Genomic DNA, 25,710 nt, shown 5'->3' with positions numbered 1-25,710 from the left:
AGATGCGCAACCAAATCCTTCTTTTGTCCGCCTCAGGCACCCTCCTTGAGTCCTTCGTGGTCTTTGCTCACTCCCTCAATGAGGTATTCCAATTCTTGTTCAGAAAACTTTATTTCTCGTTTCCTTCCTGAGGAACTGCCCCCTGCTGCTTCCTGGGACATTTTCTGCAGTGGGGTGTCTCCTGATTTTGAGCTGGAGGTGGTCTGGAGTGGAGCTCTGGACAGTGCTGTTTCCACTTCAGGCTCAGTAGGCAGAATGAGGGTGGGAACTGCCTGCTTCCTGGTTGTGATGTCATCACTGTGCTCGAAATGCGACTTCCCGTTTTTGCGATCTCACAATTAGCGAGATCTCATTTTGCGATTTCGGTAATTGCGAGATCGCAATTTCAACACGGAAAACGGCCGATTCTGCATTTTTCTGCGATTTTGGGGAAATCGCAATCAGCAATTGCGGCCGATTGCGATTCCCTTTTTTTACTCGCTGTTGATCATAAATCCCATTCTGCGATTTCTAAATTGCGATTCAGTATTTCTCGCAATTTAGAAATCGCAGATTTTGGGTTTGATGAATCTGGGGGCAGGTCTTCAGCAGTTTTCAAAAGGCCAGTGTTAGAAATGGGATTTCTGGTTGGCTGAGGCTTGCGCCAAAGCCAGGCAGAAACCATCACTCTAGTCAGGGCTTGGGAGTTACACGCCAAAGATAACCCCTGCTCACCCCCTTGGTACCTTGGCACGAGCAATTAGGCTTATCCCGGAGGCAATGTGTAAAGCATTTGCGCACACACCCACCAGCAACAACACCCAAGCCCCCCACAAAAGGAACTCCACACAAGGTTATATCAAAAATAGGCTTTGTATTATCAAAACACATCAGATAGTAATCACACCATATACATTGTGCCATCTGTCACAGGAAATATTTACAAGGGATTATGTACACCTGACAGGACCAGATGGACCACTGTCAGGATCATCAGAAAGTGAACTTGGTAAAGGTGAACTAAAACATACAAGTAAAATAGGTCATAGAACGTACAGTCAGTAACCACTGATAATCACTGCGCTTGCAACAGTCAGTGCCATGAAATCCATCATACACAGTATCCCATCAGTCTAACTACATTAGACCCTCACCACCTAAGTAAAACCTTACACTAGGGGTGGAAATCATACAGGAAAGTACAATCTCCCTAACAGAAACCTAAACAGGTAAAACAACCTCCTATGCATACATCATGTCTAGTGGCATCAAACACAGGGTGCGCAAAACATACTACACACAGTACATTTCCTAACACCCAAACCATTAGCACATAATTCACATCAAGGTCCAGGTGGCGCCACTGCGCCAAAACCTAAACGTAGCAGCTGCCCACTACTTGCTGGGTGGCTGAGGACAAGAACAGGGCCTAACGCTGCAGCTGGCACTGAGTGCGACTCACTCCTGAGTCCAAAGACATGTCCCTAGAAAGAAAAACCTAAATGGTGCAGCTGGCTCCTACTTGTAGGGCATCTGGGAACTCAAAACTGCGATAGGTGCTCTCACTAGCCCCTCAGGACAAGTTGCGCCAACGTTGGAGCCCTAAAGGCTCTTAAACAAAACATGTGCCCTCTGGAGTACTCTGGCTCCTCAGATACAAAGACTGCGCAAAAGTTTGGAGCCCTCTAGGCTCTGGAAGAGGATGCACAGAACGTGGGAGCCCTCTAGGCTGTAGAACAGTACTGCCCATTTTGGAGCCCTCTAGGCTCGTAAAACAAATGTGCCCCAGGTTGGAGCCATCTAGGCTCAAGGGATACTGGGGCCTCGTGGGAGCCCGCAGGCTATGAAAATAATCACATCCCCCTGGGCCACTCGGGCCCCTTTTTAAAATAGGTGGTCCCTTGTAGGAGCGGCCCGCTGGCAGACGGGCCGCTCTACCTCGGTGCCTCACTCGGGCCCCACACGCACTATCTGCTCTTCGGGGAGCGGAAGAGGGAATGCTCCCATGTCACCCGACTCAGCCCTAACTCACCGGGCTGTGGTCGGAGGCGTCTCTCCTCCTCTACATTGAAGGCTAAGGAGAAGCCAAAAGACTGCATAGGATTACCACAAAAATAGCAGTAGTGACTTTCTTGGAGACCACAGGTCAAAGTCCCCAAATTGTCTTTCTTTTCGGCACCAACTCCTAGATTTCACAGAACTCAATTTCAGGAAAAATGTACTCCATTTGTAGGAGGGCAGCAATATATTATAGCCACTTACCATTGTTCATAGCTGTAATCATTCTTTTGTGTTTTACATCAAACAAAGTCTTCCCTTTTTCTTTCAATCAATCATCACATGTTGGTATTTATTTCATAAAAATGTTCTTTTTATTCCACAGCCAATTTTCAAATCACTTTTGGGTGGACCCAGCCAACGCGTTTCATCCCTTACAGGGAATTCATCAGGGGAATTCTAAAGCTGTACTTTCCTCAATCCTGTTTTTCAATTTCCTTTGTTCTTCCTTTATACATTGTTCACACGTTCTGCAAGCCTGGTACTCCTCCCATGCTCATGTGCATTACGCACTGTTGCATCTCAGATTCAAAAGAGTGATTACAGCTATGAACAAAGGAAGTTGGGTATAATGTATTGCTGCCCTCCCTCAAATTAAGTGAAAGATTGTATAAGCCCAGCCAAAGGACTCACTTAAAGGTTGAAAAGTGTCAGACTAAGCGAGGAGCCCTGAGGAACCCTGCAAGGAGGCAAGTAAGAACTAGAGACAAGCTCACCGATCTGCACCGACTACTTGTGTCCAGAAAGAAAGTATGTCAGCAGATCCCAGGCTGAGCCACAAATACCTATTTTAATTAGTTGATCCAGGGTCAGCCAGTGACTGACCATGTCAAAGACAGCTGTGAGATCAAGCAGGAGGAGGGCTGCAACCCCTGCCTGATCTCCTCAGTAGCCCACACTAGGGCAGTCTCCGTGCTGTGGCCGCTAGGGAAACCAAAGTGTGCAGCATCCAAGAGGTTGTTAGAGTGGATGTTCATGATTTTTTCTATGATTTTAAAGGACAAAGGTAGAACACTAAGTGGCTTATTTAAAAGGCCATTGCGCCACTTTTGCATCATTATTAACCTGGGAAAAGTGATGCAAAAATTGGCGCAAGGGGCTTGTAAATCTGCCCCTAAATAGACCAGTAGTTGTTTGGGTCTTTAGGCTCCAAGGAGGCCTTTTTTAACAAGGAAAGCACAGACGCTTTCTTCCATGCAGCTGGGAATATGCTGGTCTGAAACATGTGATAGAAAATAGTTGTACGATGAGGTGCAATGTCTTCTGCCACTAGCTTGGCTACCCTGGGGGGCATGGGTCAGCAAGAAAGCTGGAAGATATAGATCTCAGTAGATTGGTGACCATTTCTAAAGAAGATGTGGTGAATTTATTAAAGCAATTCTGTTTGTCCTGGGACAAACAGACAGGCTGTCACTGCAGGTAAGGGAGGTGGAAGATGTAAATGTGTTAAATATTGACTCTACCTTCTGCTACAAAATAAAAGTGGCCAGAGCGTTGCAAAATGATTGGGTGGTGAGACAGGAATTTTTAAGCCAATACTTAAACAACATGGTGATGGTTTGGAATTATTCCTTGCTGGAATTTTTGGCTTCTTTTATCTTCCTGGTGAAAAATGTCTTCTTTTCATTGGCGATTAAAGTTTTATAACAAGCTAGGCATAGCTTGTATTTTGATTTTTCCTTACTTTGGTAGTTGGACCTCCATCTCTTTTGTTGACTGCTACAGCTTTGTTTGAGCGCTCCAAGCTCAGGCGTAAACCATGGGCCTGATGAGTTGTTACGTTTGGACCTCTACTCTTTTTGCTGGGGCTAAGAGATTGGCTGCGGTGTCTAGCCATTCTTTATATTGAGAGACATCTGTGTCAGGATCAGAGGAAAATGTGACTGTTGGTTTGTTAAGGGCTTAGGAAAAGAGATCTACTTGACTGTTGTGCCAGGCACGAGCAGTGGTAGTGTTGGGTATAGTTTTGAAGTTGAGACTGTGGGGCTGACTTACAAGGAAGTGCTGCATCGCGGCAATGCAAGCCCTTTGGCTGCGCCAAGCTGCGACACTTCCAAAGGACAGGAATGCAACATATTTACAATAATATGTCACATTCCTCTGCTCTCCCGTGCGCTGGCCCACATACTGCTGCCATGTGCTGGCATAGGTGTCCATGTACCATGGTGCAAGGATGCCTGTGTCATGGGAAGATTGTTTTTGTGCAGTAAGGGGAAACTTCCTGCACAGAAACAATCACTACAGGTATTTTCCTCTTTCAATGCAAGCTGTAGAATGCAGCACGCTTTGAAAGAGGAAAAAACGAGGAGATATGAAAACATTTCTCCTCATTGCGCCGCCTTGCTACGCCATTCCCTCGTAATTCTGGAAATGTGTCTTGTTCCATGGGTGTTGTGTGGGAACACCCACAGCAACACCCATGGAACGCCACATTCAGGCAGGGTGGATTTTCCTGTCCTTGTATATATGGAGCAGTAATATGCGTCACCAGTACGTCACAAAAAGTGACATACTGGTGGCGCAGGGGGCTTCTAAATCTGCCCCTGGGTGTTTGATAGCAAGGTCAAAGAAGAATGCTTTTGGTCTGACCAGACTAAGGTGGGTGTTTTTATGTTGCTTAAAGCATTGTTGTCTGTAAAGATCCCATCAATAGTGTGACTCGCTAGGTGGGTAGAGCCTACAACGATTTGCGAAAGTCCAAGCCCATCTAAGGTCTGAAGGAGAGCGAAGGTGTCAATGTCTTGGTGTGCCTCTAAGTGGAAAATGAAGTCCCCTAAAAATGTAAAATCAGAGGACAAGATGTGATCCTCAAGGAGGCACCGGATCACTTGTGTAAAGACTTGTCTTGGGCCAGCTGCATGTTAGATTAGCAAGCCCTTGAAAGTTTGAGTGTTCAACACTTCTATATTAAAAAGGTAGCTTCACAGAGAAGTGAAGGTGTGGGGCTCCAGTTGACCACTAGTTTTGCTCTGTGAACTATCGCAATGCCCACCCACCTCCGTTTAAGTGCCTGGTCTTGTCTGGCAATGGAAAAGCTATTAGGTAATGCTGCTAATAGGTCCAGGTTGCATGAGGGACCCACCATGTTTCCTTTATGAAAACCATAGCAGGTCCATAAACAGAAAGAATTTGGGGGCATATCATCAAGGCCATGCAATAGTTATCGGTCAGCACTCTTAGCGCGAGGATAATTATCGCAGGCCAACTCTGAAATTTATCACGGAGATAGCGTGCTATCAGCAACGCTTATCTCCAAAGCAATCAAATTCAGAGTGCAAGCTGCCAATTGTGCGATTATCGCTGCAAATACAGCGATAATCGCCCAAAGTTTGGCGAAAGCTTGCTGATAGGGCAAGGCATACTTAGCCATGTTATCCACCTTACATAGGATATCATGGCTAAGTCAGTTTTGAAGCATGCGTAAGAAAAGTAGCGATCACAGAGGTTATCTCTACTTTGCTTGTCGCGCTTCAGGTTAGAGTGCCCATAGATAATTGAAGAAATGTCGCTTAGCGACATTTCTCCAGTTATGTCAGGGCAGGAATGCCCACTTTGCATCTCATTAGAGATGTAAAGATGGGCATTGAGGGAAAGGCCGATAATTCAAGGATTCACGCAATAGCGTTACCTTGCTGATAAGGCGATAAAATTATCGCCGCTTTCCGTCAGAAAACAGACGCTAAAGCGGCGATAATTTTATCTCGGGGCTTGATGATATGCTCTTGGTGCTTTGTTTAACTAGTGATCTAGAGTTGATAAGCGTGCATAATAAAGTACGAGAAGGAAAAGTCGGCTCTGAATGTTTCCTAGTTGTTTGTGCCTGATTTTTGGGCTCTGTTACATGAGGTTAAAGCAGGGAGCATAGCCACTAGTACATGTGTTTAATACATTTTCTGTTGGGCACATACTATAGATGGGATACTCCTGATAATAATAAGCCTTGAGATTGTGATCACTTCTCACCCCAGGACACATTACATTTCATTATGTTCTGCGATCACTACGATAAAATCAGAAGAAAATATCTTGTTCCCATCCTTAGAGAGGCTTGCTTCTCACAAGTTAGGCCTGCGCTCTTATTTCTGCAACTTTTGCACAATGCACAAGTCACTTTTCATGTCGCTAATTTTTTAGTAGCAGGAGTACGTATTAATAAAAAGCGCAGCAAAGGTAACAATGGATTAATTATAAACGAAATATCTTAAGTGTATTCATAATAAGATAATAGATATCTTGATGTTTTAAAATATTTTAATAGTCTTTTTAAATTTTTAGATTGTATATATTGTCTGTTCATGCACATGTTACTTTAAAAACTGTCTCTCTGATGATTTGATTCACGATCCATTATGTATATACATTATGTACATATTTTCTGATATTGTCTCTTTTTATGTTTTGTGTGTAATCTATGAATTGTATCTTGTGTCTTTTTATGATTTTCAAAAATCGAATAAAAGTGATTGACTGACTGACTGACACTAGTACATGCGAGGCACAGGCCAGACAAATGTTACGCTACGCATTGGCCGTAAGGAAGTTACAGTCATTAGACAATTAGGAGCTTCACCTTATTTACAAGGTGGCGTTGAACCAATTAATGTGGCTTAATGCCACCTTGTAAATAAGGCACCCTTTCACGCTGCGTGAAAGTGGTAAGCAATGAGTGTTGCGGTGAGCGTTCTGCCGCAGCACCTATTGATTTAGATGCTGCCCCATATTTAAAAGGGTGGCATAATTATGGGGCAACACCAAAATTAATACCAGGGAAAACTTGCTCTTCATATAGCGAAACAAGGAGGAATGGTTAATTTCTCCTCGTTTTTGCTGTTTCTATGTGTGCTGCTTTCTGCAGCACACATAGCAACAGCAAAATGCCATGAATAATTGTTTATGTGAAGAAGAGTGTCCCTCCTTGTACTTAAACAATCATTTAAAAGTGACGATTTGCAACTTATATGTATGTTGCACAAAGCAGCACACATAGAAGTTACAAACCACCATTCGTGATTGTTTATGTGCAGGAAGGGACATCTTCCTACACATAAATAAGCATTCCCTCAATGCAGACACCCTTGCGCCACAGTGCCATCAATTAGTGCTAGGCAGCTGAATTAGGTGCCATCGCAGGGGGAAATGCAGGGGTGCACCGTATTATTGTAAATACAGTGCATCCCTGCATTTCTAAGGTGATGGAGCGCGGTGTTAGCTATTTTGGGGCTAACCCGCGCTCCACCACTTTTTCTGTATGTATGCCCCTTAGTGAGCTCACCAGGTTTAAGGGCAAGAAGCTCCTCAATAGAGCAACAGTGTAGGCAGGAGTCTGAACTAAAATGGCCAGTGGGACAGGCGCAGTTTGGGCACAGATGGGCCTGCCTATGGCATGCCAGTGGTGTGCCCACTGCGCAGACACACTGTGTAAGTCTTGAAATAGCCCGCCGCTCCAGCAGGGGGCATGGCAGGGGGTGTGGCTTGCCTGCACAGCAGCATTAAAACGATTGAGCAATTAAAGTAGTGACACCGGGGTCAAGCAACTGGTATATAGTCAGGTGCAAGCTACCCTGCAAAAGGAGTACTACTGGCAAAGTAAAGCAAATTAAACAAAGCTGGTGAAAGGAAAAGCATACAAGTAGTTAAAAACTAAGGAATACAGTCTTTGTAGGCACTACAGTGTAGCAGGGAGCCAGGCACCTCCTGATAAAGGAGCAACTCAGCTGCCTACAAGGAAATTAAATGGTGGGTCATCAATGCCATATAGAGTTGTAGAATTCAGCAGGATGGAGTGGCATGGCGTAGAGTGGAGTAGCAGAGTGCAGTGGCATCAAGTATAGAGGTGCAGAGCGGCATAGAGTGGAGTGGCATAGAGTAGAGTGTGGTAAACTAGAGTAGTGTAGAGCGTTGTAGAGTGACTTGAAATATTGTGGAGTGGAGCAGAGTGGCGTAGTGCAAAGAGGCCCTTGATAGAGTGGTGTTTGGTGTAGAGTAGAGTAGCATAGAGCAGCATACGGTGGAATAGAGTTGCATGGAGTGAATAGAGTAAGAATCTGGCATGTACATAAAAGGAAGTTATACTAATAAAACATTACTGGGAAAATAGAAAATGAGATAAATTTCAGGATGTGGGCGACTGTAAAAGAAAAAAACATGCACTCTCAAGAACTATTTAAAGGATCTGGTGTGTACATAAAAGAACACTTTACTGATAAAATAATGACCTCAAAGAGCACACACATGAAGGCATATGCTGCCTTTGGTTGCACAAAAACAGTTTGAAAAAAAAATCAAGTAATAAACAGGCATAAGGAAATAAATAGGCAATGTCAAAAAAGAGTGGAGTGGCGTGAAGTGAAATTGGGTACAGTGGCATAGAGTGGAGTTGGGTTCATTATAATGCCATACTCTATAATGGAGTAGCATAGAGTGGAGTGGAGTGTATTATACAACACAAACTTTTTGTCTATTAATAATAATTTTTTGATATTGGTCAACAACATCAATTTCATCTGCCATTACGTAAAAACAGTAAATGAAGTATTTTAATGTTTTAAACCATGCCCTACAGTTCAGCTAAAAATGGCAGACCAATTGTTCACCGTGGTGTTATATAGTTATGTACTTCGACTTATAACACTTATGGGTCACAATAGTACTAAAACCATAATATGCAGTGGTTAGCAACACATTATAGCTTGTAACTCTTAAATCCACATAAGACTTATCTACCATGAGGCTTGTCCATCACTAGCAATGTGCATCTAAAAACAGATATCACCAAATGAATAGGCAAGGAATAACTGAGGAGATGTGTCACACATTACTGGACAAATTGGGAGACTTTAATGTAGTGCATTCACTGCAGGTCCTAACTACCTATACAATCTGACCACTTCTTTACGTCTCTCAAAGACATTCATATATGTAATGATAATAAAAAAAGCCCATCCCAAGAGATCTCTCCACTACTCTCTCCCTCCAACCATGCCAGATAAGGACCACAACTATACACAAATATCATATTGGACAACCCAGTGCAGGAACCAGCTAAGCAGAGACTATATCATATGAAACACCATAAAGGGACCTGTAGAGCTTTTCAAAGCTATCAGCATACATAAACCTACGTGTCTGTCTCTTTCACGTCATCGTCCAACACACTGCAATGTGGTGCATCCCATAACACAGTAACCTCACCTTAGTGGTTATCACGTATAACATGGAAGCATGAGGTGGAGGAGGCAATTAATTAAAGTGAAGAGGGAATGGCATGGGGCCACCATTGGTGTTCCCATCGATTTATTGAAACAGAACACTGCTTTTTGGGCACCTCTCCTAACTAAAATCTTGCACTTTCAAGATGACCATTTCTTGGTGTACTTCAATTACCATACCTATATTCAAGAAAGATAATCGGTTAGAACCTGGGTGTTACGGACTCATTTCACTGATCAATACCTCAGTTAATATACTAGGGCAGGCAATCTAAAATATAATCAAGGAGTGGACCCAAGTAGAGTCGGTCCTATACCTGTGTCAATATGGGGTTAGAAGCAAAGTAGGGACAATTGAACAACGTTTGAATTTGAATTTGGAGCTTGGAAAATGCACTGTAGCCAAACAGAATACCCGTTATCTGTTTTTCATGGACCTGACCACAGCATTTGACTGTGTTAGTCGCCCTAAGATATGGGAAATGCTTTTAGCCCGTGGGTTGGACTCAGAACTTGTGCACTTTCTTGCGTATTTTCACAAACATTTGAGAGCTAGGGAGAGAATTAGCAATAAAGGTGAGGTATCTGATGGTGTAGATATTGCTCAGGGTGTGAGACAAAGGGTGTGTGTTGGCCCCCCTTTTATTTATTCCATGTATCAACCAGCTCCACCCTTTTTTAATTAAAATCACCCCCTAAAGTTAAGGGCAGATTGCTATCCACACTCTTATATGCAGATGATGAAGTGTTTATGGCTCGTACACCAAAAGCACTGCGTCAATTAGTACTCGCTTTTGTGGAGTTTATTGCTGACCAGGATCTGCATACCAACTTTTCCAAATCACATATCATGGCTTGCGGACATAGGTGCAGACAGGTATCTAATTTGTCAATGGGTGCTAACCATCTGACTAGTGTAAGCAGCCTCTCATACTGGGAGACACCTTCTAAGTCCCAGCGTCATGGACATCAAATATAGTTCACCCCTGGAGGCAGTTGTCAAAGGCGATTAGATCTCTTCTTTAATCTTCCACAGCCTCGGGGATGTGGACTTTTAGCACCTCTATTATAGATTTATAAATCACAATGCATTTCTATTGCAACATATGGAGCAGAAGTGAGGGTTATTTCAAACTATGAGATTATACAGTGGGAAGAGAATAGGTTCTGTAGAAAGATCGTCTTAGCCCCGATATCAATTTCACATTTCATTTGTAACTTGTAGTTTGGCTTACCCTATCAAGGGGGCCACACCAGAGCTCGTCCAACACCACTATAGCTGGCAATCTGGCGCAATGTGTAGGCGGCCCTATTTAGAGACATCATATTGGACTGCCTATATTTTAAGCCCTGATAGTGAGATCCAGTTTTTCCTGTGTGTGGACCATTCTTAAGGTTGCTGGCTGTGAAAGCGCCTCTTTTAAAGTCTCTGTCAGCCCAGAATTTACATTCTCTGGGATGGTGGTGTATCGTCCGCCGGGCAGTGATGTGGCGTTCAGGAATGCTTTCCCGGACATTGTCGCCACCTTGGTCACTGACTGTGCTAATTTTTCCATTCTGGGCGATTTAAATCTGCATTTCGATGCTCCATCCTGTCTGACAGCACGTAGTATTCTTATGGACTTAGAGGCCTTTCAACTTTCTCAGCTGGTCTCCCAGCCTACTCATTCCGGGGGACATATTCTTGACCCTTTTTTTACCAACTTGACCGAGGCTAAAGTCACGTCGGTGGCTCCTGTAGAGTGGTCTGACCATTCCTTGGTATCCATCTACTGCCCTATGACTACCAACATTTCCACCTCTTCAGCCAAGCAGTTACCCAGGAGACCCTGGAGTAAACTCAGGCTGGATGACTTTTACCATCTTCTGTCAATGGAACCTCTTGGCCCATTTAACAACGTAGAGGAGGGGTATGATCTCTTCTGCTCTTGGCTCACTAGGGCTCTGGATGTTTTGATACCTGTTGCAACAACAAAGATCAACCCTCGAGTGTCAAGCCCCTGGTATGACGACGCTTTGCGCACTCTGAAGGGAGCCTGTAGACGGGCGGAGAGGGCCTGGCGGAAGACATATGGGGCTGAGTTAAAAGCTACATATGTTGCGTCCGTCAAGCTCTATCACCGGGCCATCTGTCGTGCCCGAGCGGCATTTTATGCCGAGGAATTCCGGAACAGCACCAACCCGTCGAAGGCCATCTTCAAGGCGGTGAAAGATCTTATGTCTAAGCGGTCTATCTCTACGGCTGAGAGCTCTGTCACACACTGTGAATCCCTCGCTTCCTATTTCCTGGGAAAAGTTCAGTCTATATATCGGACTTTCCCGAGCACTGGTATAGCGCCGGGTAGCCCTAAGGAGACACCTCATCAACCCGCTCTGCTCTCATTCCGCCCCCTTACCTTGGAAGGGTTTGACAAACTTGCTACGCAAGTTAAATCTGGGTCCCCATTCGATCCAGTGAGGCCTGCCCTCTTTCGAGACCAGACCTTTGTGGGGCGCGTGGCTATACGCTCTCTTGTCAATCTCTCCCTAGAGACTGGGGTTGTTCCCATCAGCTGGAAGCAGGCGGTGGTGTCTCCGATCATTAAAAAACCATCTCTTGACCCGTCTAAGCCGGAAAGCTACCGTCCCATCTCGCTGCTGCCCTGGCCAGCTAAGTTGACAGAGGCCCATGTCAATCTGGCCCTGTATGAACACTTAGCCCGGTCCAATGCCCTCGATCCCACACAGAATGGCTTCCGTGCTGGCCACAGCACGGAGACTGCCCTTCTGGTGATGGTGGAACATCTCCGTGCAAGGTTGGATGCTGGTCAGACGGCGGCGCTGATTCTGTTAGACCTCAGCGTCGCATTCGATACTGTATCGCACAGCATCCTCCTTAGGCGGCTCGAGGAGATCGGTATCGGCGGCCAGGCGCTGCAATGGTTCCGCTCCTTCCTAGACAACCGCTCCTTCTGCGTTGCCATCCCTCCCTTCAAGTCCAGGTTCCAGCCTCTGGCCATGGGGGTTCCGCAGGGATCCTCGCTGAGTCCCACGCTGTTCAATCTCTACGTGAGACCGCTGGCTGATGTCGCAAGGCAGTGGGGCCTAACCATGGTCTCATATGCCGACGACACACAGCTGGCGGTTACTCTCAGCGGGGATGCGGAACAGGATGCCCCCAGGTTTCAGTCCGGACTGAAGGCGGTGGCCAGCTGGCTGACAGGTAACTGTCTCCAGCTTAATGCCACAAAAACAGAGGTTATGGTTGTCGGGAAGGGAGTGGAGCTCTGGGGCGATCAGTGGTGGCCTCTGGAGTTGGGCCCCACTCCGACCCCAGTGTCGGAGGTGAAGAACCTCGGGATCTGGTTAGACGCTGGTCTTACATTTATAGGGCACACCAAAAAAATCGCAGCCTGTTGCTTCGGTCTCCTAAGAGGTTTAAGGCCGGTGCTTAAGTTTTTCGACGCCCCTACCAGACAGCTTGTGGTCCAGGCAACCATCATCTCTCGTCTGGACTACGCCAGCTCTTTGCTGGCGGGAGCTAACCAGGCTGAGTTAACCCGTTTGCAGCGGGTGCAGAACGCCACGGCGAGAGCCATTGTTGGACTTCCTAAGTTCTGCTCGGTGTCTCATGTCATCCGCTCCCTGCACTGGCTCCCGGTTAGGAAGCGTATTCTCTTCAAGGTCTTGTGTCTGACCTTCAAAATCCTTAGAGGCATAGGCCCTGAGATCCTGGCCAACTCCATTTCTTTCTATGTCCCTACTCGTAATCTTCGATCTCAAGGTCTGGCCCTTGCTGTTGTCCCCAGATTTAGGCTCAGCAGGATGGGGGGCCGTTCCTTCAGGGTGAGAGCCGCGTCAATCTGGAACACCCTCCCAGTTGAAATTCGGCTGATAGAGGACTTACTGTCGTTTCGTAGAGCCATAAAAACCTTCTTATTTTAGCTTCTCTGTTTTAGTATTTTTCTGTAGTATTATCTCCATGTTGTGTTATGACTGCTCCGTGTCTCTGCGCCGGGATGCTCCTTCGCTGGAGTCGCTGTGCGCATAATAAATTGTTATAACATAACATAACATTCTGTTGTTTTTATGTGGAGATGCATTATTTTGCTGATTGTTTTTATATTGTATGGTTTCATTGTCATATTTGATGCTACTTCCAGGGTGAAAATTGTGCCCGAATAAAGTTAATTCTGATTCTGACATGAAAACACTTCCCACATAGGATCAAAAAATAAAACAACATCCTTCCAACCACACAACTGACACATGTAGTGTGCTACTTATATAGGCAAACACTTCAGTGCCACACATAGGGGTATAAATGCAGTGCTACAATACAATACAATACGAGTGGATTGTCATAAAGTAGAATGGAGTGGTGTAGAGTAGAGTGGGATGGCATATAGTAGAGTGGCATGGTGTAGAGTAAGAATCTTGTGTGTGTACATAAAAGGAAGCTATACTAATATTAAATAAACAGGCAAGGTGGAAAAAAAGATGAACCTCAGCACGTCGGCAACTACAGAAGAAACAAAAATGTGCACTTGCAAGGTCTGTTTAAGGAATGTGGCATGTACATAAAAGGAAATTATACCAATAATACTACTTTTTTAAAAAAAGAAGGTGTTAAACTGGTGCTCTTATCAAACACTCCAATACCTTTCAATTTTCGATTGAGTACGCTCTATTTAACACTGCAAAAAAATAAAAATAAAAAGCACAAACATGAAGGCTTGCTTTGGTTGCACCATAAACTGTTTGAACATAAAAAATAGGGATAAAGAAATAAACAGGCAATGTAAAAAAAGACCTACATTTGAGAAGGAGTGGTGTGCACTCCAAAGGACTGTTTAAGCTAAAGAAAAAAGTAGTTCCCACAAGAGAATCAATGCAAGGGCACAAGTAATTGACGTGCTGACCACATAAAAGCAGGTATATGAGAGTGACAACAAAACCAACCAGTGGCAAGCAATGGACAGGCTGTAAGCTCAGTGATAGTGCACACAATGTCTTGAAGAAACAGCGCATGCGCTGTCTAGGAGAGACTTAAAAAGAAATGGTGATTCGGAGGATGAAAGACAGTGTCTCTCAGCCCAGTTGTGATTGATGCCCCGTGGTTGATAGCCACTTTTATCAGTTTAGACATATACAAAATCTGAGTCTAAGCACTAGAAGATGGAGATATCCAGATAGCGTGACAAAGATTGCTACACAGTACACAACCAGTACCAAATTCTAGGTTTAAAAGATTTGCAGGTGATATAAAAGTAAGAATGTGGAAAGGTCATGATGAAACGTTTCTTGACGACAGACATAGGAGACGGGTCAAAGCCAGTTCTTCAAATCAAAATATAGAAGTACAGGTGCTCACTATTTAAAGTGGCCGCTCGCTCCTGAGAAGTGTCTGTATTCTTCCAATAAATGCATTGTAGCATTGCTGAGAAGTGGAGGTACTCCACCCAGCAAATTAAAGAAGTTCAGGTAGTCAGTACCGGATAGTACCTGCCCATTTAAAGCACTGGTCATAGCTAAGAAGACAGAGCGTGAAAGATCAAGTCGGGGGGGGGGGAGATAGCTATCAGTTGGTATGCTCTTATTTTAGGGCTGCAACTAGGTGAGGTGTTCGTGCAGTCTGTACTGCATGAACAACGGCAGCGCAGTGCAAAAGGGGCTGATGTTGCTTTCACCTGTGTGTGCACGTCCTAGAGATCACTGGCACACAAGCATCCTAGAGATGCGATTAGAGCAGCAATTCTAGTATAAGCAGGATGTCTGGGTACACAAGCAGCAAAACACAGCAAAACATTGGGGCATATTACGATTGCACAATCGAGCAATCAAGCTTTTCCTGTATACAGCAAGAATTAAATGTGCCCAGGATTGGTTGTTTGAATTTTGGATACTCGATGTGCTAAGTCTCAATGACAAATTAGATTGTCTTTTGTTTGTCTCTCCTCCTCGTTGTGTTTTTAGAATTGATTAACTGTATGACATTGTTTCCTTTTTTAAGATTGGTATCTTATGTTTATAAAGCTTGTGTAATTTAGAACTGTGATAATTTTAGCAGCACATACCTATAGAATGTGAATTTGTTTTTATTATGTATTTCTCATGTTTTAACATAAAATAATACATTTGGTATAATTTTTACACACATATGTTTTGTTATACTTGTCCAACGTGAATGTCCAATAATAACGTTTGGGCCTGATTAGCCAGTAATCTTGCCAAGGGAAACTTTTTTACTTTACTGTTGATAAGTACCCTATTCCCCTGGTGCAGGGGGTCTCTCTCTGTTAAATTCAGCATATTACCAAGGGTCATTATCGCCGCATTAGCAGGACTTTTTCCCACTAATACGGCGATAATTTCATCACCCTATTACCAAGCTGTCGCTAACACCAGTTAGCGACAGCTTGTAGGCGATAGCGGGCATTTAGGGGCCCACTTTGCATGTCAACGATAATTATCGCTAATGACATGCAAAGTGGGCGTGCCAAGATGTTAGCGACTGAAAACAGTCGCTAAGATCGCTATCTCCTATTACCAACTTTTGGAAATATTTGCGCTAAGCGCAAATATCTCCAAAAGCTAATGCATGCCCTGAGCAGTTCTTAGCCATGTTATCCAACGGTAGGTGGATAACATGGCTAAGAGCATTAGCTCGGTAATGCATGAATATCGCTGACTTTTCAGTGATATTCATGCATTTCGGCTGATTTTTATCGCTTAGGAGATAAACCTTGATAATAGCAAGGCTCCTAAGCGATAGAAATAGGCGAAGCATGGCGATAAAATTATTGCCGCTAACCAAGCATTGCGATAATTATCGCTTATGCTTAGTAATATGCCCCATTGTCAGTAGAGAAGAAAAGAATGTAAAATAACGAAGAAATATGCAATAGGATCTGTATATTCTATTAGGGAAAGGCAGTGAATGTGGCAGTCATCTTGGAATATAGGTTTCAGTGTTGGAAAGGTTTGTCACTGCCTGGACACCAACATTGAGCCCAGCAAGAGGGGACGGGGCTGCTCAGCAATAGGCATCGGGTGGATGACACCAGTGTAGAGACTGGCTATTCACGGTCTAGTGTTCCTACAAAAGAGTTGTTTGCACCTGCCCTACCTTGAGGTCTGGCTTCCACACTCACCCCGCACCCATCCATCACAGGTGTCACCGGTCAGGTGACTTGCTAATAAAACGGGTGGGGCTCATGTGCCCTGGGACGACTTCAGAGTATCATACCATGGTGTCTGTGTGATTATTATAACTGCATGGGGGCCTAGAATCCCGAACCTTGCATTGACGACGAATGGGTCAGCCAGGCATGTGAGCATGCAGCGGCCCTAGCGTTGGGCATAGAGGGGGAGTAGCCTTTTCGAAGGCACCCTTACCAGCACACTGCAACTGATGGGCCAGGAAAGCGGTGCCCGTAAGTGAATTCCCCTGAAGCATGAACGGACAGCTGGCCCCAGTGAGGCGGTTCCAAACCTGGCAAATCGACCGCTGACTCATCGGGCGTGAGGTGAGCCCCAGTAATGGCAGGGTGAGGCCGCATGCAAGGCGAAGGAAAAGGGGGCGAGGGGTTGCAGCCAGCACTGCGCCCAAGGTGCCCCATTAAGCTGCCAACCCTCACTGCAGGGAGAGAAGCCTCCTTTGCCCATGAAGAAACTGTACCAACATTGAGGTGGCTGTGGTGCCTGCAGGGGAGAGAAGAACCGGTAGGCTGTAAAGTAGTGGGCGCTAGGCCCACATACTTCCGAATGAAGCACACTGACACAGCTATAAAGTATGGGTTACTGGCCTCAAGCACATGCACTCTGGCCCTTTAATTGGCAGGGTAACCTGACCTGTGACGCCTGTGTTGGATGGGTGTGGGATGGATGTATGGGCCAGCCCTCGAGGGTGTGGCTGGCAAAACAATAGACTGTGTCCAGCAGGACACAGCATTCAACAAAATAAACAAGAGTCCAACCTGTGGGAATGAATGAGAAGACAACTAAAAATAACTGAAGTCTCACAGTTCTGATGCAGGTGCAGCTGGGGGCACTCGGGCATCTTGGCATGTATCCTACTTTAACCAGGTACATCTGGACACTAACACACTGCTGATGAAGTCCGGACCTTTCAGCTTTGCGACAGTAGACCTTTGTGATGTTAGTCGGTCCAGCGTGCTCTTAATGTGAGGTAATTGGTGTCTTATAGTTCAAACGTAGGTTAATCAGGAGCTTAGGCGAGTCTATTGTGAACACTTGACAATGATGTTGTTTGATCCCTTGAAGACAGTCTTGGCATTCTGTGACCTGTTGAAGTCTCTGTTGCATGGCCTAGCTACTTCCTGGAATACATTAGTGGGGCAAAGTAAATCCATCTCTCACGCATGGGGAGGCCCCTTGGATGAGTTGCAACGTGATTGCCTGTGGGCTGCACTGAGGCTGCAACTTGTCTGCATCTGGACAGCTGCAAGACCACCTCGGAGCACCCGCCTAGTCTATCGTGCATCATTAGGGGTGGATGTGTCCTGGTCAGAACAAGCTCTTGCAACCGGGATCAGGATGTAAGCCAGCTAAACAAATGGTCACTGGTTCTTCAGATCGTCACTCTGTTTGGGAACGGTGCAGGTCTCCCGTTGTGTTACTTGATGCTCCAGGGATGGTGGTGATGCATATGGCAAATGATGGAGTGGCTGCTATGGGACGACTTGTACGATAGGTGGTGATGACTTGCATGGAGTAAGGGTGACTGGAGGATCTTTACAGTCATGCAGCTTGTCGGATAACTTGGTGCAGCTTTTCTTATTCGGCATGTGTGCTAGCAAACAGGTATGCCATGTACTTTAAGCAGCTGGTGACAGGTGGTTGGACGGTCACACTGTAAAGCGCGGGGCAGATACACAGTTCACACATGTAGGCGGCTTACATTTGGTACTCCAGCTGAGCTATCTCCTGTGACGTTACCGCACCCAGTGGCAGGCTTATATTTTGAGGTGCTCTAAGGTAATGGAACGAGTACTCCTTCGTGTCCCCTTGTTGACTTATTCTGTGCACCTGTGGTCGTCTGCTCTTTTGTGACAAGATTTTCACCCGCCTATCTCCCCACTCCTTTTCTTCTTTGCAAATGTGACAACACGCCATGCCCTCTTCTTCCTTTGTTCTTGCTTCCTGTGAAATGTGGCGTCTGGCCACATGTCTTCTTTGTAAATGTTGCAAAGTGGCGACAGTCCACGTATTGCATGTCTTTTCTGCACATGCTCTGAAGTGGCGATAGGCCATGTAGTCTCACAGGGACTTCCTGCTCACTCCGTCGTGTCCTTTGGACTACGCATCTTCTCCCACCACAGACCACTCACAGGCCCTGTCCTGTCAGTATGATGGGGGGTCGTCTCAGGTGCGTCAGCCATTTCATGGACGGCAGTGGAGGTAGGTGTGCTTTTATGGATCCATTCTGCAGAGCCTTCCATACCCTTCTTCTCCTCAACAAGGTATTCCGGCTGTAAGTCAGGATCTCTGTGGGAGGTAGGGGCCTCCTCTCTTTTGCAGGGGACATGTGACTCTTCTCTTGCCTGTAATGGTCCAATGTGTGTCTTAATCTTAAGGCAATGGTGGGGGCACTCCCTGAATAGTCTTAGGCTGGCTGCGAGGTGGTGCTATTGCAGTCGAGGTGTGTAGATGATGATCTTTCTGCATTCAGGCCACACAGGACCCCTCCTCTGGGATCCCCTCTGTGTTTCACTCTATTCATAACTTCCTTTCTACCTCCTCTTTGCTCGAGTGCACAGAGCTTGCACCTCAAGGCTACACCGTGGTGCTGGATCCTGCCCACATTCACTTGGCAGGGTTGGTCAGTCCATGTGACACTCTCACTCACAGGACAGTGGTGGCCATGCGTTACCGGAGGTGGCCGGCTGGTGCGGCCTCTGTCGTCCAACTTGATTTCTCAGTCTCAGAGGGCTTACTCTTCCCAGGGCTCCTGTCGGTGCTATCAGAACTCCAGGTGCGGCTCTGTGCGCAACTCTAACCTCATGCTCTCAGTCCTTTTTCATGGACGCCCTCTTCTGGTGCTTGGTGTGCCCGTTCTCTCTTGCAGTGATGCCTGTTCACCACTGGGGGAATGTGGCACTATCTGTTCAAGTGTGGTGGCATCACATCAAACAGCTGCAAGCGGGGCACACAGCGCGACTCTCTTTCTTTGGGAACTTCTCGTTGTGTGGCCTCTTCTCTCAGGCCAATTTGTAATCAGCCTTTTCAGGCTAGACAGGCTGATTAGCAGGGCCTTGCATGGGGAGCACCCACTTCTGCTGCTATACTTCCTTTCTTCTCCTTGGGCACTGCCTTCATTTTCAATCTATTCGCTTTCTCTATACCCTTAGTAGCTTTCTTGGAAGGGTCATGTAGTGTTCTCCTTTTCTCTTTCCTCGTGGAGGCTCCCTCACTCTGTAAAGTGCAACTGGCAGTCAGACTAATCAGTCCTTGTTGGATTTAATTTACTTCAAGGAAGAAGTCTGACGCGCGGCATGAGTGGTGAGTTCCCTTTAATGCCTTTTGTGTTAAAAGGTGAGACTTTCCTTTTAAATGCAGTGTATGCAGAACTTTGCTCACACTTCATCTGGATTAATTTATCTGTGGTGAGTTTCATGGGGTGCCATCTATTTAAAAGGTGAGACTTTCTTGGATTAGGCGAAAACCACCAAAACTAAGTTTAAGTGTGCTGAATGGCTTTATTCTACGTTCTTGTCCTGTTGCTGTTTCAATTCTAAACGCACCAGATTGAAACAATATTTTACTGCTGATTTTAATGTATATTACACTAATATGATTTCCGATGCATAGATTTATTTCAAGGGCAGAATTAATACAAAAGTGTCATCTTGTGGTTTTCCAGCACTAATGCACCTGAACATTCAAAACATTGGAGCACCTTAATTGATCATCGTCCTTCCCTGCATAGTGTACGTCATTGGATCATTTTCTCTGTTGTGTCACATTACCATTGTGTTTAATAGTCTTTTCCCAGGTGGTAAGAGCAACTTCTTCATCAAAACGGCCCTGTAGTGTGAATGTTTCTTATTTTGGATGTGCATTCAAGACTTATTTCCGCTGATTCACACAGCCTTTAAGGTCTGAGCCTCTGTAATTGTTCTCAACTGAAGTTGTTTCATGCGAAGAAGTACGCTGATTCGCACACCTATCAAACTCTAATCTTCATATTTGATTTATTTTGGTCACATATTTCCTTTCAAAGTGAATGGTTTTAAATAATCTCACACATGTGTCTGTTTCTGATCAGCATAGTTTATTTTTGAAAATGCTTCTTACTTTGTAATTCATGAATGTGAGTTAATTATATTGTAGGTTCTATTTAAGTTGCAGTAAATTTAACATAATTCAAGTTCAAAGTACATATAGCTGTATCACATTTTACCATGTCTACACCAACTACTAATATAACAGTAAATCCACCCAAAGAATTAATGTGCATTCTGGGAGACCCACCTGTTCTTTGGGTACAGTGGAAAGAGTATTTCATTCATTATTTATTTACTATTGACCATGAAAATAAGTTAACTGCTGAGATAAAAAAAGGTTTATTAATGCACAGTTTAGGTCCTGAAGGTCTCAGAATATACAACAAACATAGTAAAGACACTGTGTCTGGTGATGAAAATGTTTTTAACCAATCTATTAGACATTTGGATAATTATTCTTCTCCAAAAGTATGTATTGGTGTTACTCGTTTCAAATTCTTCCAAAGGAAACAACTTAAGAATGAATCTTTTGATGATTGTGTTATTGCACTTCAGAAACTTGCTATAGATTGTAGATTTGGTGTTATAGAAGAAGAACTAATAAGAGACCAAGTGGTCATGCACACGTTTGATTCTTCAATACAAGACAGGTTATGAGTTAATGGTGATGACTCTCTTAAAGACGTGCTAGCAGTTGCTAGGAAAGCTGAATTGTAAGGTAGATGTGCAAAAGCTCTAATAAATGAGAGTTCTGATAGTGCACAACAGGAAACAGTTGCGAGAATCCTGCCTAACAAATATAAATATAAATCCACTTCTAAATCTTTTGTTAAGAAAGGTAGACATTCCAGTGAAAAACAACGCAGATGTTACCGATGTGATAGCAAAGATCACCTAGCTAACGATAAAAAGTGTCCTGCCTTAAGACAAAGATGTACGGTTTGTAAAAAAATTGGTCCCTTCAGCAGTGTTTGTCATGCTAAGAAATATGGTAAAGATAAAGTTAAGTGTATTGAGGAGGGCCACACCTCTTCCAATAATGAAGAAAGTGATGATGAAGCTTGTTTTGCAACAGGCTCCATGAGTAAAGTGGTCCTCAATATTTCACATTCCAATGATTCTAACAAACCTATGTGTTCTATATCTATTGGAGGTATTGACCTACACATTGCAGCTGATTCTGGATCGCCTTTCACCATTGTAAATGAAGCTGTATGGTCTGATAAATTTGTAAAGAAACTTGGTTCTGATCTACTTCAACCTGATATTGCTCCTGAGAGTTACACTGGTGAACCAATTGATCTCTTAGGTTTTAGGAACCTTATGTTTAGGTTCAAGAATAGAAATGTACTTTATAAACTTTATGTTTCCAAGAAGGGTCCTTCTGTTCTTGGATGGAAAGATCAAAGGAAACATAACATCATTCTTGATCCTAACAGTGTGGAACAAGTCCTCATTTTAGATGAAGGTGAATGTTTAGGTAAAATGTTATGTGATAAATTTCTTGCGATTTTCTCAGGTTCGTTAGGCAAATTAGAAGGTTTTGAACAGCAAATCCACCTAAAAAAAGATGCTTCTCTCAAAATTCACAAACTTCGCAATATCCCTTTTTCGGTTAGAGAAGAAGTGGAAAAAGACTTATGTAGGCTGGTAAGGGATGGTGTTATTGAGCCTATTGATGTCTTCCCAATCGATTTCTCCATTGGTCTCCACGAGGAAGTCCAATAGAAAGCTCAGGCTATGCATTGACTTATGCTATCTTAATGAGAATATTTTAATTGATCAGTTCCCTTTACTAAAAATTTATGAAATGCTTACAAAAACTAAAGGTATGGAGATTTTCTCCACCATTGATCTTTCCCAAGCTTATCACTAGATATCCCTCACTAAAGATTGTAAAAAACTTACTGCTTTAATTTCACATATGGGATGCTTTCAATACACTAGAATGCCTTTTGGTTTAGCATCTGCTGCTGCGGTATTTCAACGATTAATGTTCAGAATTTTTGGTCATCTGGATTATGTGCTCATTTTTCAAGATGATATTCTTCTCATGGGCAGAGGGCCATGAAATTAGCGCAGTGGGTATTCATCCCTAAGCCAAATTGGTTTCAGCTATTATAGATGCCCCCACACCGAAGAATAAAGATGAAGTGACGTCTTTTTTAGGACTTGTAGAGTTTTTCCAAAATTTGTCAAGAACTTTTCAAATAGAATATTTCAGATTAGACAACTTCTTAAATCTACTTCCAAATATGAGTGGTCTACTTCATGTCAGAAAGAATTTTCAGATATTAGGAATGCTGTTTCTTCTGCTCCTGTCCTTCAAGGTTTTGATCCGTGAGGAAAAAACATTATCACCACTGATGCTAGTGGTACTGGCATTGGCGCTATTTTATCTCAAGTTGACAAAAAAGGGTCAGAATCCATTGCGGCTTATGCATCTAGACTTTATCTCCTGCTGAGTGCAAGTATGCTGTTATTGAGCGTGAAGCTCTCTCTTGTGTTTGGGTATTAGAGCATTTTCACACTTTTGTCTGGGGTAAGGAAGTTACTGTTAAGTGTGACCATAAACCGCTGGTTAAAATTCTGTCTGATGTAGGCATGGTCAATGTGTCGGCCAGGTTAGCACGGATATCCATGCGACTATTAGATTTTCTATACAAGATTGAATACTTACCTGGTAAGAAAAATGCAGTTGCTGATTTTGTATCATGCTTACCTGTTCCGATGGTTGAGAACCAGGATGATCTCATAGATACAGTTCAAGTTGCTTGGTTGTGGGATCATGGTCTGGATTCAGTACAAAAAGAAGAGTGGAATGATGCCTTAACTAAAGATGACTGCATAAGGAAAGTGCTAGAATTTGTGTGCAATGGTTGGCCTCACAAAATGGATATTAAAGAATTAAAAGCATATTGGGAAGTCAGGGATCAATTATCTTCCTTCGATGGTAACCTTATGAGAGGAGATAAAGTTGTTTCTCCATTTGATTTAAGAAATAAAATTATTTCTTTATGCCATGATGGTCATCTAGGTATTTTAAAAATAAAGTCGATTGTTAGAAGCAGATATTGGTGGCCTGTAGTAGACATTGAGGTAGAGAGAGTTGTTAGAGACTGTGGTTTGTGTTCTTCTGCGGACAAAACATTAAAAACCTTGAGACCACCAATGCTTGAGTTTATGTGCCCGGATTCACCCTGGGAGTACGTTGCTGTGGACATTATGGGTCCTGTGGGCAGTTCTGAAAAGTATGTCATTTCTATGATAGATATGTTTTCTAAATGGCCTGTGGTCAAAGTTATCAGAAAAGTGGATACAGACACAGGGTTAGCATTCTTTGTTGCGCTTTTCTTAGTGAGGGGACACCCTCAGTGATCATTAGTGATAATGGTGTAGAGTGTACTTCGGATACAATTACCAATTATTTGTCAAAATGTGGTATACACCACAAAAACACTTCCCTGTATAATTCCAGTGGTAATGGCCTAGTGGAAAGGTATAAAAGAGTTTTTAAAGGTACCATTTAATTGGCTTTCAAAAATAATATTCCCTGGGAGACACAAATGTTTAAAACTCTGTGAACTTATAGAGTTTCGATTGTAGATTCCACTAAATTTTTTCCATTTGAGCTTATGAGAGGTAGAAAACCCAGAGCCGAGTGGTATCCAAGTTGGATTAAAAGCAAAGGAGAAGTGAATTGGCCTTCTTCTGATTTAAAAAACAATCTTTTTCTCAAACAGTTTTATGACAAGATACATAACACCCAAGATGTTAGGCGTTCTATAGGCCAATGGGTCAGAATCAAGAAGCCAGGTTTTGTGAGAAAGAATGAAAGCCGGTTTTTTGAACCTCAGCATATTACTGAGTTAAAGAAAAATGCTGTCTTTCCGGAAGATGGGAAATGTTGGAATCTCAAAAGAGTTGCCTTATGCAAAGCTCCCATTGCTTTTGATTCTGTTAACAACAAATCGTCTGTCTTGCAGGATGCTTTTATTTCTCTACAGGATCGTCCTGATCAAGAAAGGGAAATCCCAGTTTCTGATGATGGTTCACATGTTAAAGATACCAACACTCGAGAAAAAAGGATCATCAGACGTCCAGTTGTTTTAAATGATTATGTTTGCAATTAATGTATTTATTACTATTGGTTGGTTTGTCTGTAGAGGGGAGGATGTGTAGTGTTCTCCTTTTCTCTTTCCTCGAGGAGGCTCTCGTGCCTGAGGGACTCCACGAGGAAGCTGTGAAATTACATTGTTAAGGAACTTACCTTTGAATAGGAACAATCTGGGTGTCAGTTGAATTGTATAGCTGTTGACTTCCGGAGGCTCTTCATGTTAGTCTGGTTGAGTTATCAATAAATTAAAGTTAAAACTTGCTACGTGTATCCTGGATTCACTACAGGTCAGCTTTTAGCTTCTTGGAGTTGTGTCTCTATAGGTGTTCACTGTCTCTCCCCTTCAGACGACAGGCTGCCTACAGGGGCATGTGGTTCTCTCTTCTAAAAGTCTTTTGCTGTAGTGCTTAAACAAGCAGTGCCTAGAGTGCTGCAGGGCCTCTCTCCCTTCTACTGCTTGCTACCTTGGCACATGGCAGCCTCACATGCAGGCAACTCTGCAAGGGTTTCTTGCTACTTCCTCAGGGCTGGGACAGTGCTTTCATCAGTGCTGCATTGTCTCTACCTTGTGCCTGAGGAGGAACCACTGCAGGTTTCTCTTCTTCCAGCATGATAATCACTAGGGCCTTGCAGTACTCATAGTTTTGTTTTTCATGGAAAGGCACGAAGCTGCCTCTCCCTTCACCTTGACAGTAGGCTACCGCAGCCTTTCCCAGTGCTGCAGGTCTTTTCTCTGGAAGATGCTGACTTGAAACGGGTACAGTAACTAATGACGGCCAGTAGGTGTCACTGCCACGCTTCTGTTCATAGTCCGAGGCAGTCTCTCCTGAAACTGAGGGCCATGCAGCTTTCACCTGCGAAAAGGGGGAGCTAGCCTCGCTGATGCGGGCATCCAGATGAGGTAACTGGTGTGGGGGGCTGCGGGCTCTGTAATCATGTTTGGCGGTAGGGCGGCTTGTCTATATTGCACAATTGTCTGTTTTTTTATTTTATTTTCTCAGTGTTGGGGCGCAGTTGCACAGTGGTGGAGCGGGCGCTGGAGATGCTGGTGGGTCTTTACTGCGTCCAAAGTGCGGCTTGTATTTTTCATCGATTTCGCCCTGTCACGCCGCCGCATTTG

The sequence above is a fragment of the Lissotriton vulgaris genome, chromosome 3_1, assembly GCF_964263255.1.
Source record: "Lissotriton vulgaris chromosome 3_1, aLisVul1.2, whole genome shotgun sequence".
NCBI lineage: Eukaryota > Metazoa > Chordata > Amphibia > Caudata > Salamandridae > Lissotriton > Lissotriton vulgaris.
Note: the sequence above shows the minus strand (reverse complement) of the source record.